The sequence below is a fragment of the Carcharhinus amblyrhynchos genome, chromosome 12 (genome assembly GCF_965287045.1).
Source record: "Carcharhinus amblyrhynchos chromosome 12, sCarAmb.v2.hapA, whole genome shotgun sequence".
NCBI classification, from domain to species: Eukaryota; Metazoa; Chordata; class Chondrichthyes; order Carcharhiniformes; family Carcharhinidae; genus Carcharhinus; species Carcharhinus amblyrhynchos.
Window position 1 is genome coordinate 59,680,140 of NC_137335.1, and position 16,229 is coordinate 59,696,368.

The 16,229-nt window shown below is 46.7% G+C and overlaps 1 long non-coding RNA gene across 1 annotated transcript in view; it reads left to right on the top strand.

The window, feature by feature from the left end:
- Positions 1 to 8,364: 8,364 nt before the first annotated feature.
- The window catches only part of LOC145351020 (uncharacterized), a 77,698-nt gene continuing 69,833 nt past the window's right edge, over positions 8,365 to 16,229 (top strand). The window contains exon 1 of the long non-coding RNA XR_013888296.1: positions 8,365 to 8,446. This is a non-coding gene — a long non-coding RNA (uncharacterized LOC145351020). The remainder of the gene's footprint in view (positions 8,447 to 16,229) is intronic.

The window sequence follows — 16,229 nt, forward strand, 5'->3', positions numbered from 1 at the left end:
TCTCTGCATATTGAATACCCTTCCTCCCCCCAGATAAATCTCCACCCACAGTTTCCTGCCCCCACTCCCGCCCTCACCTTGTGTTCCCCGTATCCTTTGCTGGACTTTGCCAGCCTGGTTCAAGACTTACCGTTAAGCCTGGGCTCAGACAGTGGCTCTCCTTTGAGACTACCTGCAGTCCCAGAAATGGCCACCACTGCCAGGGGTGCTGCCAGGGCAAGAGAGCTCCCAGTCTTCTGATTGGCTGGCAGCTCTTGCAGGTGGGGTTTCCTCTTCAATAGAGGTGGAAGTCCCCATTTGAGCCAATTAACTATTGAGCAGTCATAAAGTGGCTGTGCGGTGAGTCAGCCAACAGGAGGCAGGCTCAGTATCGGGGGGTGGAACCCAGTGCAAAGCATAAAATTCATAGAGTAAGATGAAGCAGGAAAATGGGTGCAAATATCAGGTTGATTATGCACGAGAGAAATAGGCTGATTATCGAACATTCAGATGGGAAGTTAAAATAAATAATAAAATAAGCAAAGAAAGAGTCTGAGAAAAGACTGGCAGCTAAAATTATAAGGGATCCAAAAGTCTTGTGTAGGCATTTAGTAAAAGAGTAAAAAAGCGAAATGGGCTGAATAAAGACCAAAATGGATTTATACATGGAGACGGAGAGCTGCAGCTGTCTTTACCAAGGAAGAAACTGTTGATGAAGTCATAGTGCAAGAGGAGGTAACTGTAAGAGCAGGTCAGAGACTGGGTATTGTGCAATGGGTGACTCAGCTCCTGACTCCCAAAGCTGCTCCACCATCTAATTGCACAAGCCATCGAATCATAGAATCCCTACAGTGCAGAAGGAAGCCATTCAGCCCATCAAGCCGGGATAGTCAGCACCGTTTCATGAGGCGTTAAGTCGTGCTTCACAAATTTGATTGAACTCTTTGCGGAGGTAACTAAGTGTGTAGATGAAGGTAGAGCAGTTGATGTCGTATACATGGATTTTAGTAAGGCATTTGATAAGATTCGCCAAGGTAGGCTCATGAAAAAAGTAAGGAGGTGTGGGATGGAAAGAAATTTAGCTGATTGGATAAGTAACTGGCTGTCTCATAGAAGACAGAGGGTGGTGGTGGAGAGAAAATTTTTCAGACTGGAGGCCAGTTACCAGCGGTGTACCACAGGGATCAGTGCTGGGTCCTCTGCTATTTGTGATTTTTATCAATGACTTGGAAGAGGGGGCTAAAGGGTGGGTTAGCAAATTTGCTGATGACACCAGGACTGGTGGAGTAGTGAATGAGGTGGAGGGCTCTTGTAGGCTGCAAGGAGACATTGATAGGACGCAGAGCTGGGCCGAAAAGTGGCAGATGGAGTTTAACTGTGATAAGTGCGAGGTGATTCATTTTGTTAGAACGAACTTGAATGCGGATTACAAGGTTAACCACAGGGTTCTGAGGAATGTGGAGGAGCAGAGAGATCTTGGTGATCATATCCACAGATCTCTGAAGGGTGCCATTCAAGTGAATAGAGCCGTGAAGAAGGCTCATAGTGTGTTAGTGTTTATTAATAGGGAGTTTGAGTTTAAGAGCCAAGGGGTTATGCTGCAATTATACCGGACCTTGGTGAGACCACATTTGGGATATTGTGTGCAGTTCTGGTCACCTCACTATAAGAAGGACGTGGAAGCATTGGAGAGAATACAGAAGAGATTTACCAGGATGCTGCCTGGTTTGGAGGGTAAGTCTTGTGAGGAAAGGTTGAGGGAGCTGGGGCTTTTCTCTTTAGAGCACAGGAGGATGAGAGGCGACTTAATAGAGGTTTATAAGACGATGAGGGGGATAGATAGAGTGAACATGCAAAGACTATTTCCTCAGGTGGATGTGGCTGTTACTCTGGGGCATAACTATAAGGTTCATGGTGGGTGATATAGGAGGGATGTCCAGGGTAGATTCTTTACTCAGAGAGTGGTTGACGTGTGGAATGCTCTGCCTGCTGTGATAGTGGAGTAAGACACTTTAGGAACTTTCAAGTGGTTAATGGATAGGCACATGGAGCACACCAGAATGATAAGGAGTGGGATAGCTTGATCTTGGGTTTGGACAAAGCTTGGCACAACATCGAGGGCCGAAGGGCCTGTACTGTGCTGTACTGCTCTATGTATCTATGTATCTATATGAACCTGCACCAACACCAATCCCACCCAGGTCCTATCTCTGTAACCCTACGTACTTACCCTGCTAATCTCCTTGACACTAATGGTCAATTTAGCATGGTCAATCAACCTAACTCGCACATCTTTGGACTGTGAGAGGAAACTGGAGCACCCGACGGAAACCCACGCAGACACGGGGAGAACATGTAAACTCCACACAGACACTGACCTGAGGTCGAAATTGAATCTGGCAGTCGGTTAACCACTGTGCCACTGTGCTGCCCCCAAGTCCAGAGTGTGATAGAGTATTCTCCGCTTTTTTGGATACGTGCAGCTTCAACAACATTCAAGAAGCTTGACACCATCCAGGACAAAGCAGCCTGTTTGATCGGCGTTGCATTTGCCACTTTAAACATACGTTCCTTCCATCATCCAACACACTTTGCCCACAAAGTGTAAAATATACTGCAGCAACACACTAAAGCTTCTTCAACAATACCTCCCAATACTTGCCTTGGAATGACAGGGACAGCAGGTGCATTGGAAACACCTTCACCTGAAAGTTCCCTTCCAAGTTACTCACCATCCTTGAAAGGGTTATTGATACAAGTTTAAATATCACATAAGCTGCTGTGAGAAAAAAGGTCCTCTAAAAGTCTTCAGAGATAAGCACAAGGCCTTTAGTCTGAGAGAATTCATTAAATCAGACATCTGTAACTGGAAAAAGGGAGTGGTATCCATAGACACAGACACAAACTGGAACATCAGTGATAACTCGCAACAATGATGGATGAGATCAACTAACATGATTAAGTCTTCAGGCTGATTGGGTGTTATAATTAAACAAGCGTGAGGTGATTGTGATTGGTTTTAATATCTGTACCTTTGAATGATGTCGATGACTGTGAGTGAATAGAGATAACTCCTATACCTTGATTGGTGTATGCCAATTACTTGTAATCGAATGTGAAACTATAATTGCTCATGTATTCCTGAATGCCGGACTCTGGCTAGTTACTGGCACTGACCTGTGACTTTCCAAGGTCTGAGCTATGTACCTTGCATTAAAATAGCTGTTTAACAGAACTCTGTGACTTGGTCTGGTTACTTGAAGGGTGAAGCTGGGGTCAATTAAAAGGCTGACATCAAAGCTTGCAACAATCCTGACTTGGAAATGTATCCCCGTTCCTTCAGTTTCTCTGGGTCAAATTCCTGAACTCCCTCCCCGACAGCACTGTGGGTGTACTTACACCAGATGGACTGTAGTGGTTCAGGAAGGCAGCTCAACTCCACCCCATCTTCTCAAGCGCAATTAGGGATGGGCAATGAATGTTGGCCTTGCCAGGGAAGTGCACATCCCATGAATGAATTAGAAAAACAAACCCGTGACAAAAATGAGCTCATAATGGAAAATGTTATGTATGTGTTAATCTAAAACTAATATAGAAATGTCAAGTTATGCCTTTGGGGGATTTGCTTTGATTTGTTACGATGAAACTACTGAGTCACACAGCAGGGCGTTGCTATATCATTACGAAGGTTTTCTGTTCCAGAATGAGCTGTTTTGAATTATTCTTCCATCAGACTGGATGCTGCACAGAGATTTCCTTCTCTAACTTGTACTGGAAATTCTGTTCTTCGTATGGGCATGCAAAAATTTCTAAACAGGACATCAAAAGTTTGCTTTTTTTAAAAAAATAAAAGCCAAAAGACCTCAAAGGGCTAGACAGGAGGAAAAGAACCAGCTAGGGTTCCTGCTTCCACTAGCTATCTAGTGATTTGCTCTGAAAAGTGGATAGTTGAGGGCAGATGCTGATGCGAGTGTGATGCCCCTACTAGTCTGCCAGCATTTCCAAGGGTACATCTTTCAAGCTAGGTGTCGTTGGGTCATTGTCCAATTTGGCTGTAGGTGGACAACAATGCGCGCTTTGATAGTCTGACTCTCCCAAAGAGCGGAAACTTCAGTGTGTGTATCAAAAGCAAAACACTGTGGATACAGGGACTCCAGAGGTGAAAGCAAGAGACTACTCAGCAGGTCAGTCAGCACTTGTGGAGAGAGAAACAGAGTCAATGGGCTGAAATCATCCTGGCCCATTGGAGGTGAACTCCTTGAGGAAATTCCTGTGGTGGGGGTGGGATGGAGTGGTGGGGAGGGGGAGGAATGGGGTCAGTTCTGGCCTTGCGAAGGGTGGGGGAGTGTGTTTGTGTGCCTCGGGATGCGTGAGGTGGGACCAAACAACTCAGGTCAGGCATTGGGAAGGGTCAGGCCTGGGAAGGGAAGGGAGGGAGTGAGAGCAATGTGGGAAGAGGGAGAGAAGAGTCCCCAGGGGGGTGGCAGGAATCCGTGGGTTGGGGGATTCCTGCCATGGGGCCACTTGGTGCAGAGCATTTAAAGGATGGAGAATTTGACCACCCATGAATGAAACCTCTTCGAAGTGTTGGGAACGATTGCACAGAGTAACACTAACATCCTAAGGGACTCCCCATCCCACACCATCCAACCTGCAGGGGACTTTTCCCTCTCACCCCCCCCCCCAACTACTCCATGCCCACCCTCCTCCCAACAGCAATCCCCCACACCCTTGCTCCACCCAGGGATCTGTACAACCTGCCCCTCCCCCCATGACTACCATCCCTCCTCCCCTCACCGGACTCTCCTCACCCCACAGTGGACTATGCCCCATGGCAGGAATTCCCCAGCTCACGGAATCCCGCCGTTCCATGGGGGCGCTTCGCTCCCCCCTCCCATTCCTCCTGACTCTCACTCCCCACCTTCCCCCAAGGCCTGAGCCTTCCCAATGCCTGTCCTGAGCTGATTCGTCCCCCTGTCCACCCCAAGGCGTACAAATAGATGTGACCCTCCCCCCACCTCTCGCGAGGTCAGACCTGATCCCATTCCCTCCCTCCGCCACCCCAGCCCAACCTAACCTGACAACCCACCCAGGGCCTGAATTGACCATCCCACGCCCAAGCCACATGTGACTTGACATCATCCCGTAAACCCCTGGGTCTGACACGCCCAGCTGAAAATTCCACCTGAAATCCTACCCATTGACCTTAGACACTTACCTTCTCCCCGGCCTGTCAAGACCATCAAACTTAACTGGACCTTTAACTGACCTGGTTTATGCCAGCTAATGCCATAACAGCGGGCCATGGCCTCCTTGCATTTGACAGAGCTGCCCTTGGTGCTCGGGCCCAGGGGGACGCGCTGCCTGGCCCGGATCTCATGCGGCCTGAGTCGGAAGGTTGGGTGAGACAGGATCTGAATATATTTTGTGTAAGAAAGTAGAAGCAGAGTGGCAACCTGGCGTGGATTGCCACTCCGAGGAAATTCAGGCCCAATTAGCTGCCTGATGTTTGTTCATGCACGTCCAAAGGCTGGGGAGCGGTAGACCACTGGCCTTCTGTGCAGGATAGGATATGAGTGTTATAGAGCTGTGGATAGATTGGAGTTCATGAGCAGTGGATGATGGGAGGCTAGCCAGGAGGTCATTCAATGAGTTGAGTAAGGGAACTTTTGTGTGGTGAGTGTTAGGGCATGAGGGTCCTAAAATGGAGGTAGGTGTTTTGGCATTGTGGAAGGTTATTGTGCCTTTGCAGCCATAGCGCAGGAGAGAGAGCCACAACCAGCTTATCATAGAATCCTACAGGACAGAAAGAGGCCATTCGGCCCATTGAGTCTGCACCAACCACAATCCCACCCAGGCCTATCCCCATATATATTTACCCACTAATCCCTCTAACCTATGCATCCCAGCTCACTAAGGGCAATTTAGAATGGCCAACCAACCTAGCCTACACATCTTTTGACAGTGGGAGGAAACCAGAGCACCTGGGGGAAGCCCACACAGATACAGGGAGAATGTGCAAACTCCACACAGACAGTGACCCGAGAATCACCTCCTGTGGCCTATTTAAGACTGGTTGTGGTGGAGCCTGGTGCGTGTTTGAGATCACCGTGGTGCCTGCGTTCTGATATTTGCTAAGGAGTATTAAACTTTATCAAACCCCAGGGGCATCTGCCATGAGGAGGGAGCAGAAACTCTGGCTTGGAATGTAATATAATGCAAGACTGCTGGTTCTACATTCGAAAGACACTTTTACATTTCTCTGGGCTTTTGAATGTGCTACTTTACTGGTTGTAATTTTGACTTTGGCCAACAATATAAAATGGGTGATATTGGATAATTGGACTATTCCCTCTCTCCCCCACCCCTTGAAAGTCCTCGTGCCAGAATCTTGGGTGCAATTCCACCCTCGGGTGACTGTCTGTGCAGAGATTGCACATTCTTCCTGCGTCTGTGTGGTTTCCTTCTGGTGCTGCGGTTTCCTCCCCTCACAGTCTAAAGACGTGTAGGTTATGTGCATTGGCAATGATAAATTGTCCCTTAGTGCCAGGGGAATTAGCATGTATTTATTCATTTATTTATTAGTGTCACAAGTAGGCTTACATTAACACTGCAATGATGTTACTGTGAAAATCCCCCAAATATGTGGGGTTATGGGGATAAGGTCTGGGTGGGATTCTTACCACTGCAGACTCGATGGGTCAAATAGCCTCTTTCTGCGGTGTAGACGACATCCTGTGATTCTATGATTTAAATCTGATGGAGTTTGCTCTACTCCACATGGCAGTTATCCTCTCCACTGCTGGTTGAATGCCAGTAATGGAGTAATGAAGCCCTCAAACAGACACTCAAGGCTGCATTTAGTATCTGGATGGGAAGGTTGTTCACCCCGGACTTAATTGGGCAGAGGCAGGGAGGTGGCAGGAACCCCATCCCATGCCCTCCTGCTAAACTAAATGCCCACTCCCAAACCTGGTGACGTAGGGAGAGCATTAAATTTCAACATGCTCAGGACCCTATGTGTCTATTTTGTTACTCAGTTCACAACATACCTCGAAAAGCACAGGTTTGCAATAACTGGCGACTAAGGGCTAGGAACAGTACAAGTTTATTGTTAAATCTGAGCAGCTCTTAGACGCTGTGTGTCTGCTTGCACTCTGGGGAGAACTCCTACCCTCCTGACACATGACCCCTTATGTATCCACACTATCTATAATACCTGTAGGAAGGTGGAGGCTCTCCAGCCTATCTCTGAAAACTGTCTTCTATCTCACAAGCCTGATTCACAGCGTGTGAATAGAAGTGGACCCGACACAGTGCAACATATCTAGCTGCCCCACAATAACGTTAGGTTGGCATGGTGGCACACTGGTTAGCACCGCTGCCTCACAGCACCAGGGACCTGGGTTCAATTCCCTGGCTTGGGTCACTGTCTGTGTGGAATTTGCACATTCTCCCTGTGCCTGCGTGGGCTTCCTCTGGGTGCTCCGGTTTCTCCCCACAGACAAAAGATGTATGGGTTAAGTGGATCTGCCATGCTAAAATGCCCCTTAGTGTCAGGGGAACTAGCTAGGGTAAATGCATGAGGTTATGGGGATAGGGCCTAGATAGGTTTGTAATTGGTGCAGACTTCATGAGTTGAATGGCCTCCTTCTGCGCTGTAGGGATTCTGTGATCCTATTCTATGATTTAGCTTTACAGCCCAAGCATGCTAATAAGATCATCAGACCATGAGACATAGCAGCAGAATTAGACCATTCTGCTCATTGAATCTCTTCCACCATTCAATCATGGCTGGTGTATTTTGCAACCCCATTCTCCTGCCTTTTCCCCACATCTTTTGATCCCCTTGCCAATCAGGGACCTATCCATCTCCGTCATAAATACGCTCAATGACTTGGCCTTTTTGTGGCAATGAATTCCACCAATTCACCACCCTCTGGTTGAAGCAATTCCTCCTCCCCTCGGTTCCAAAGGATCGTTCGTCCCTTTACTCTGAGACCATGCCCTCGCTCCCTAGTCTGTCCTACTAATGTAAACATTCCTCTCCAACTCCCCCCTTTCCAGGCTTTTCAGCATTTTTGGATAATGGATGGAACCATCTCCATGGTTGGTCGGAGAGCTAAGTCAGGCTAACCCAGTTGCCTGTAACACTTGAGTTAACGCAGGCTATCATATCTGACAATCTCATCAACTGTGTGAAATCAGCATTTTGCAATCAACGGCTTTGCATGTATTGGTCTCAAATCAGTCTGCACACTAAATGGTTCTCTCGCCATTTCCTTAAAAAAACTTCAGATATAATTACTGCTTGTGCATACAAGACATGTAAGCGCTCAGGTGTGGCAAGCAAACACCCAGAGATGGTCTGTGTGTGCACCAGGTCAATCAGGAAGTAATGCTTCAATCTAGGCTTCTGACTCACTTTACACAAAGGATCTTTACACAGTAAAGTGACTGTAAACAGGTAGGGCAGCCCTGCTGACTTTATTTTCAATGCTCTCAATGGTGCCTTTCATCAAAAGCTGTCATTGCTATGAAAACAATCTGCCAGCGTTTCGGAGATGTCACAATGTGGTGTCAAAAATAGCACTGTGGGACATTTTTACAACCTGAGAGGTGTTGCAAGTTGCATCATAAACTCTGGAGAATGGGAGATCACTGCATTAAGCCTGGCGCAAACTCTGGAATTCTTGTACAATTTCTGGAATTGTTGTATAATTTTTGCCCCTTTTTTCTCTTAAAGACACTGAGGCCAATTTTAATTTTTGGCAATAGTTTAAACTGAGCTGACTGGAATGAGCCTTTTTAAAACATTTTCTTTAGCATTAATGTGTTAGGATACAGTACAGTGGAGACCAGTGTTTGGTACATACATATGTTCAGCTTTCAGCTAGGAGTCCTAACAGGGAGTGTCCCAGTCTATTCTGTCAGACTCCTTCTGCACATTCCTCCCGACAATGCCTCTCAGCCCTCCTAACATCTGAGTCCATTCTCTTGTGCATCTCCTACTCCCAGTACCCAATTTATACTGACGGCCATCTGGGCCCTGATTCTCTGACATCTCCTTCCTATTCAGTTCCCCTCTTGCTTAATTCTCACTTCTCTCTTCCTGAAACCTGGCAGGCAGCAAGAGTTAGAAATGGGATGAGAATCAGTGACCAAGTACGAAGCAGGTTCAAAGCGGCATTGAAAATTAATTGATGGGAATATTAATTGATGGGAAACCCTGTGAAACTTCCCAATATCTGATACTCATAGTTCTGAAATGCACTCCAGGGGACGTTCATTTTAGTATCGCAGAATCATAGAATTCCTAGAGTGCAGGAGGAGACCATTCAGCCCATCAACTCTGCACCGTCAACAATCCCACCCAGGCCCTATTCCCATAATTCCACATATTTGCCCCTCTAATCCCCTTGACATTAGGGGGCAATTTAGCATGGCCAATCCACCTAACCTGCACATCTTTGGAGTATGGGAGGAAACCAGAGTGCCCGATGGAGACCCACGCAGGAGAATGTGCAAACTCCTTGCAGGCAGTCACCCAAGGCTGGAATTGAACCCGGGTCCCAGTTGCTGTGAGGCAGTCGGACTAACCACTGTGCCGCCTCAGGGAGCACTAATTTATAAAAGCTACCCTTAAATCCAACAGCTTGTGTACTTCAGTGCTGACACCCACAAATGCAGTGGCTGATGGGGCGTCTGGGCCATGGTCAGGGTGGCAATGCCAACAGGCGTCCCACTCCCTCATCCTCCTGACCCCCACATACCCTTCCAAAGCTGAGCGTGCTAAAACCAACCTTCCCTCCTTCAATCAGCCCTGACTAACTCAGCACAGGACAACAGCTACAATCAATTCTATTTGGAAAACAATGTGTTTCGACGGTTTGAAAATTTTCTGATCATTTTCTCTCTGAAATTAAAGCAGCTACAATTTTCAATCGCAATTCAATGAATCCAGCAGCAGAGGGTGCTAAAGGACAAGAATCTGACAGTGCTGTAAGGTGAATTAATGAATAGTTTAGTATTTCTTCTTTTGCAAATCAATTCCCCAAATGTGAACCGAGGATGAAGGTGTTATTTTTCTCCAGAAGTATACCTTATCCATTAAATTTTGCATAACAGTTCAAATTTGACATATTTAAATTACAATTAGGTTCAATTTATTTAGATTAAATATGTGGCACTCTGAGATTCCTCACAATTTCAAGTTATATTTGCAGCCTCCATTTATATTACATGTCAGACATTCTCTGGTGCATACAGTCCAAGGGAACTGATTCTGTGTTTCCAACAACTCTGCACTATGGCTTCAGGGCTTTGTAATGTCTCTTTTTCCCATTGAGCTTTTATGACTGCTGCCCTGAGCTATAGTGTGTTCCGCAGCACACACAGTCCTGGATCGTGAAAGGTGCCTGTCTGCAATACCCATTCATCAGCAGTTCTTTGCACTGGAAGATCAATAAGATTTGGGTGGGCGGACTTCCACACAGCTGGTGGTCCTCTATCGAGAGTTGATGTTAGTCTTGATGGGCATCCCTGGGACAGCCTGTGAGCACTTAGTCCTGCATTACAGAGCTGCTCTGTACGAACCTTAAAAGAAACCACTGCACCTCTTTACAGGACATCTAATCACAGAGTCATAGAGTTATACAGTACAGACAAGGCCCATCGGCCCATTACTCCAAAGGCACGTTTCAGAAGGAGGTGGACGCTAACGCTATAGTTAAGAAAGCCCACCAACTTTCTCAGAAGACTAAGGAAATTTGCATGTCAGCTACGACTCTCACCAACTTTTACAGATGCACCACAGAAAGCATTCTTTCTGTTGTATCATAACTTGTTATGGCCCCTGCTCTGACCAAGGCCGCAAGGAGTTACAAAGGATTGTCAATGTAGCCCAATCCATCACGCAAACCAGTCTCCCATTCATTGACTCTGTCTACACTTCCCACTGCCTCGGCAAAGCAGCCAGCATAATAAGGAACCCCACGTACTCCGGATATTCTCTCTCCCACCTTCTTCCATTGGGAAAAAGATACAAAAGTCTGAGGTCATGTACCCAACCGACTCAAGAACAGCTTCTTCCCTACTACCATCAAGCCTTTGAATGGTCCTACCATATATTAAGTTGATCTTTCCCTACACCCGAGCTAACTGTAACACTACATTCTGCAGTCTCTCCTTTCCTTCTCCCCTATGTACTCTTTGAACGCTATGATTAGTCTGTATAGCATTCAAGAAACAATGCTTTTCACTATCACAACACGTGACAATAATAAATCAAATCAAAGGGAATGCTTTATAGAAAATGTGAGTGGATCTTGTGTGTGGATGGGATCAGATTCAATACTAGTAGCCCAGTAATGAATAGTTAGCACCCTGATGCTCACTAAAATCAAATAAAAATCAATGGTCTCTTTCCCACTGGAAGTGACCAAGTTAGGTGTTGAAGTGAGTGATACTCTGGCCATGCAGGAAGGATCAGACAGACCGAGCCCATCTCCCCATCAGCCAAAGTAGCTCATTTGAAAGCTCTGACCTTGAGGCATTCTGTCAAATGTCATTGACTGGCTGCTCACAAACTTCCCCAGGAGGGGCAGGCAGTTGGTATGATCCAACTGGCTAACCATGGTAACACAGCCAGATCCATCCTTCACCTTGTGGAGATGCTAGCATTGGACTGGGGTTGGCATAGTAAGAAGTCTCACAACACCAGGTTAAAGTCCAACAGTTAGCACCCTGATGCTTACTCAAAGGAGCAGTGCTCTGAAAGCTCATGCTACCATGCTACCATGTTGTTCTTTAACTTGGTGCTGTGAGAATCCTTCACAACACCAGGGTCAGATTGCACCCTCCGACACAGAGTCACCCAGGTTGGCATTATCCCAAAAAATGACTAAAGGTGGGATTTTCCAACTGTGTAAGGCCCAGGACTGGGAAATCCTGGCTGTGGCCAAGAGTCTTTTAAATGGTCCTCCAAATTTTCTATCCCGCCTGCTACGATTCCTGCGATGGGCGTGACTGGAAAATTTAGCCTTCAATGTCATTTTGGGTCAGAAATGTAGTGAGGTTCACATTGGATTGAATCAGATCCCAATCTTCCCACACTTGGTCATTTTCTGGGAAGGGGACGAGTTTTGCTCCAGTTTGGACAGGAGCAGGGCCTAAACACACCAGCAAACCCCAGCTTCACTGAGATCAGGCGTCATGTTTACAGGGCACCAAGCATGCTGGTCTCCTCCCTGCGATGTTCCAATCCTGTGTAGCACCCACGCAGTCTGCATACGAGCGCACAGCGCCGGAAAAAGGTTAAGTTTAAAGTTTATTAGTCACAAGGAGAGCACATAGGAGAGGAGATTACACCTCACATTGCTTCATTTCAACCTATCAACAGGAGAAAACCCACGCAGACACAGGGAGAACATGCAGACAGTGACTCAAGCCGGGAATCAAACCCAGGTCGCTGGCACTTCAAGGCACAGTGCTAACCGCTGTGCCATCCTAAAAATCATCCATCTGATGTTTGCCTGGCACAGCTGCACACACAGTTGCCTGTCTGGGTGAGGGTGATGTTGGTATCTTTTCTGCCTTTTATCTGGAGGTTTCTGTTCCCTGGGCACTACCCATTTTCAATCTCCAGGTAAAGTGGAAGCTGGCTTCAGGTGACCACCCTGGAGCAGGAGGAAGGAGCCAGACGTGCATCATGTGGCCAGGTTCCCCAGTCACAATGGGGAGAGATTGTCTGCCGCCCCCAGCTTCCCCTGTGGCTTCCTCCTCATTTCTGGTGCATATCCTGGCCCCACACCCCATACTTTCAAGTAGTCAAAACTGAGAGTGAAGGAGACAAAGGATTAGGTGACCCAATTCCCAAATAATGGCCCCGTTTGGTTCCTTTACAGGATTAAGTGCAGTGTGAGTATGTGTGGGTCTTGTGGAGCTAAGGGCAATCCCAAAGGAAACTTGTCAGATTTGTGAGGGTCAGCACTTAGGGCCGCCTAGGTGGACAATCTACCAACTTTGTTTTGGAGTTACTGCCAACTGTGGATGACCCAAGTGTTTGGAGGCACCAGCTTGAATGTTTCTCAAAATGGAAGCAGGTTAAAAGGAAGCTACATGTCTACAGGAGTAGCTGAACCCCTCCTGCTCTTAACCAATGCTCACAGATGCGCATATCAACAAAAGCCACTGGATAAAGTTCAGCTTCAGGAACTGTGCCTGATGTTCCCTTTTCCTACCCTGGGGCACTAACTCTAGTTGAATCTATTGTCTTAATACCATGATTGCCATTAGATTACTCAGAACTGAACAAGGGTTGAAGCAATGACCTTCACAAGGCTATGAGGCTCAGATCCACATGGAAAGTGTGTTATGTGTGCTGGGGCATTGCCCCTTTAAGGGAATGGGTCATGTGACCTTGAGAGTAGGGTGAGCTGTTGGGATCCGCCCAGAGAGGGCAGTCAATGTTTAGAGTGTGGAGTCAATATATTGAATAAAGAGTTGTGTTCCCTGCCACCTGGCTGTGGAGTAGTTATTGAGGAGACACCTCAGTACAATAGGACAGACACAGAGCACGAACTGACAAAAATAAATCAGTAGAATTGATCCGAATTTTGTTTTAACCTTAATTTCATAATGTTCAATCTTTCACCCTGTTGACACAAACTGCTTTGGAAAGAAGTCACTTTTGAAGTGATTAAGTATTATCTCAGTGAGGATGGATGTGAAGATCACTCGAGGGTCAGAGGTTAGGAATGACGTTGCTCTATGCTGCAAGTATGGGACGGGCACAGAGTAAGGTTTGCCTTTCCTTTCACAATGTGTCCAAAGTCAGATAAATGTACCAATACTCCAACACGCTATCAGTCAGTGCAATTTCCGATCAGGTTAATGATCCTGGTCCCCCCATGCCAACACTATAGTTAAGAAAGCCCACCAATATCTCTACTTCCTCAGTAGACTATGGAAATGTGGCATGCTTGCTACGACTTTCACCAACTTCTACAGGTGCACCATAGAAAGCATTCTTTCCAGTTGTATCAGAACTTGGTATGGCTCCTGCTCTGCCCAGGGCTGCAAGAACTATAAAAGGTTGTGAATGTAGCCCAATCCATCACACAAACCAACCTCCCGTCCACTGACTGTCTACACTTCCCACTGCCTCGGCAAAGCAGCCAGCATAATTAAGGGCCAGACTTTCTCTCTTCCACCCCCTCCCATCAGGAAAAATTTACAAAAGTCTGAGGTCACGTACCAACCACCTCAAAGAGAGCTTCTTCCCTGCTGCTGTCAGATTTTTGGATGGACTTACCTTGTGTTAAGTTGATCTTTCTCTACGCCCTAGCTATGACTGTAACACTACATTCTGCACTCTCTCATTTCCTTCTCTATGAAAGACATGTTTTTTCTGTGTAGCGCACAAGAAACAGTACCTTTCACCATATACTAATACGTGTGACAATAATAAAGCAAATCAAATCAAATCAAACTTTGCTTCCTAACCTAACTGGTATTGCAAGACACCCAATGTACTGAAAGAATGTGGAGTGCTCAGCAGTGTATGAAGGATGCTGACAAGCAGGAATATGAACCATAAAGGAAGCATTTGCACAAGAGGCTTTACTGTAAGTGTGATTAGAATGTCATGTCATTCACTGGGAAAATCCCGGTGATAGCATTGCACTTAAACTTTCAATCAGTGACCAATTCTCCCACATCCAACCTGTCACGGCATATCACACAATCTCCTGAAAAATACCGGAAATATTCAGCAGGCCGGGTAGCTTCCATGGAGAGAAATAGAGCCAGCGATTTGGATCAATGAAGAGAAGTGGGGGCAACAGTTTGGGTCAATGGTGCCCCTTCATGAGGAAGCATCACCACTGACCTGAAACACTGACAATATAAATTTCAAGATTCACAGAATCATAGAATCCCTACAGTATAGGAGGAGGCCATTTGGCCCAATGAGCTTGCACTGACAACAACCCCACCCAAACCCCATCCCCATAACCCCAGGTATTCACCCTGCTAATCCCCTTGACACTAAGGGTCAATTTAGCATGGCCAATCCATGTAACCTGCACATCTTTGGACTGTGGGAGGAAACCGGAGCACCCGGAGGAAACCCACAAAGACATGGGGAGAACGTGCAGACTCCACACGGACAGTGACCCAAAGCTAGAATCAAGCCTGTGTCCCTGGTGCTGTGAGACAGCAATGTTAACCACTGTTAAAGTTTATTTGTTAGTGTCACAAATGGGCTTACATTAACACTGCAATGAAGTTGGTGTGAAATTCCCCTAGTCGTCACACTGCAGCACTTGTTTGGGCACATTGAGGGAGAATTTATCATGGCCAATCCACCTCACCAGCATGTCTTTAGGACTGTGGGATGAAAGTGGAGCACCCGTAGGGAACTCATGCAGACACAGGGAGAACGTGCAGACTCCGCACGGACAGTGACCCGAGCTGGGAATTGAACCAGGGTCCCTGGTGCTATGAGGCAGCAGTGCTAACCACTGTGCTGCCATGCCACCCACACAGTGCTAATGTTATATAAAAGCTGAATCACAGTGGATCATCTGCCTATCTTATACCTCGCTCCATTACCTTCTGTCCTGTCCCCTTTGTCTTTGGAAGTATTTTCTCCATGATGTGACTGGATGTCACCTCACCTGGGCAGGCTCACAGCTTCCCAATGCTTCAGCCTGACACATCCTGTACCTTTGGTACAGGAAACTAGCATTGTCCTAAACAGACTCGTACCCCGCTCTTTGTGTCTTCTCCTGTCCACTGTGCTCCTTGAGATACAACCTCAAGAAGGAGGGTCAGTCAGTGACCAATTCTCCCACATCCAACCTGTCACGGCATGTCACACAATCTCCTGAAAAATACCGGAAATATTCAGCAGGCCGGGTAGCTTCCATGGAGAGAAATAGAGCCAGCGATTTGGATCAATGAAGAGAAGTGGGGGCAACAGTTTGGGTCAATGGTGACCCTTCACGAGGAAGGATCACCATTGATCTGAAACACTGACAATGTAAATACATGTAATTCACAACAAGAGCAGCAGAGGGCACTCTTATTCTACATATCCAACTCAGTTCACCGCATTGTCCTTTGAGAATATTTGGAGAAACATGGCAGCATCGAGGAGTATTCCTGAAATGTATTTCTGCGCAGCGGGTTCCCTTCGATAAGTGAATAACAAAAAAGCTTTGCAGCAAATAAAAAGTGTATTTTTT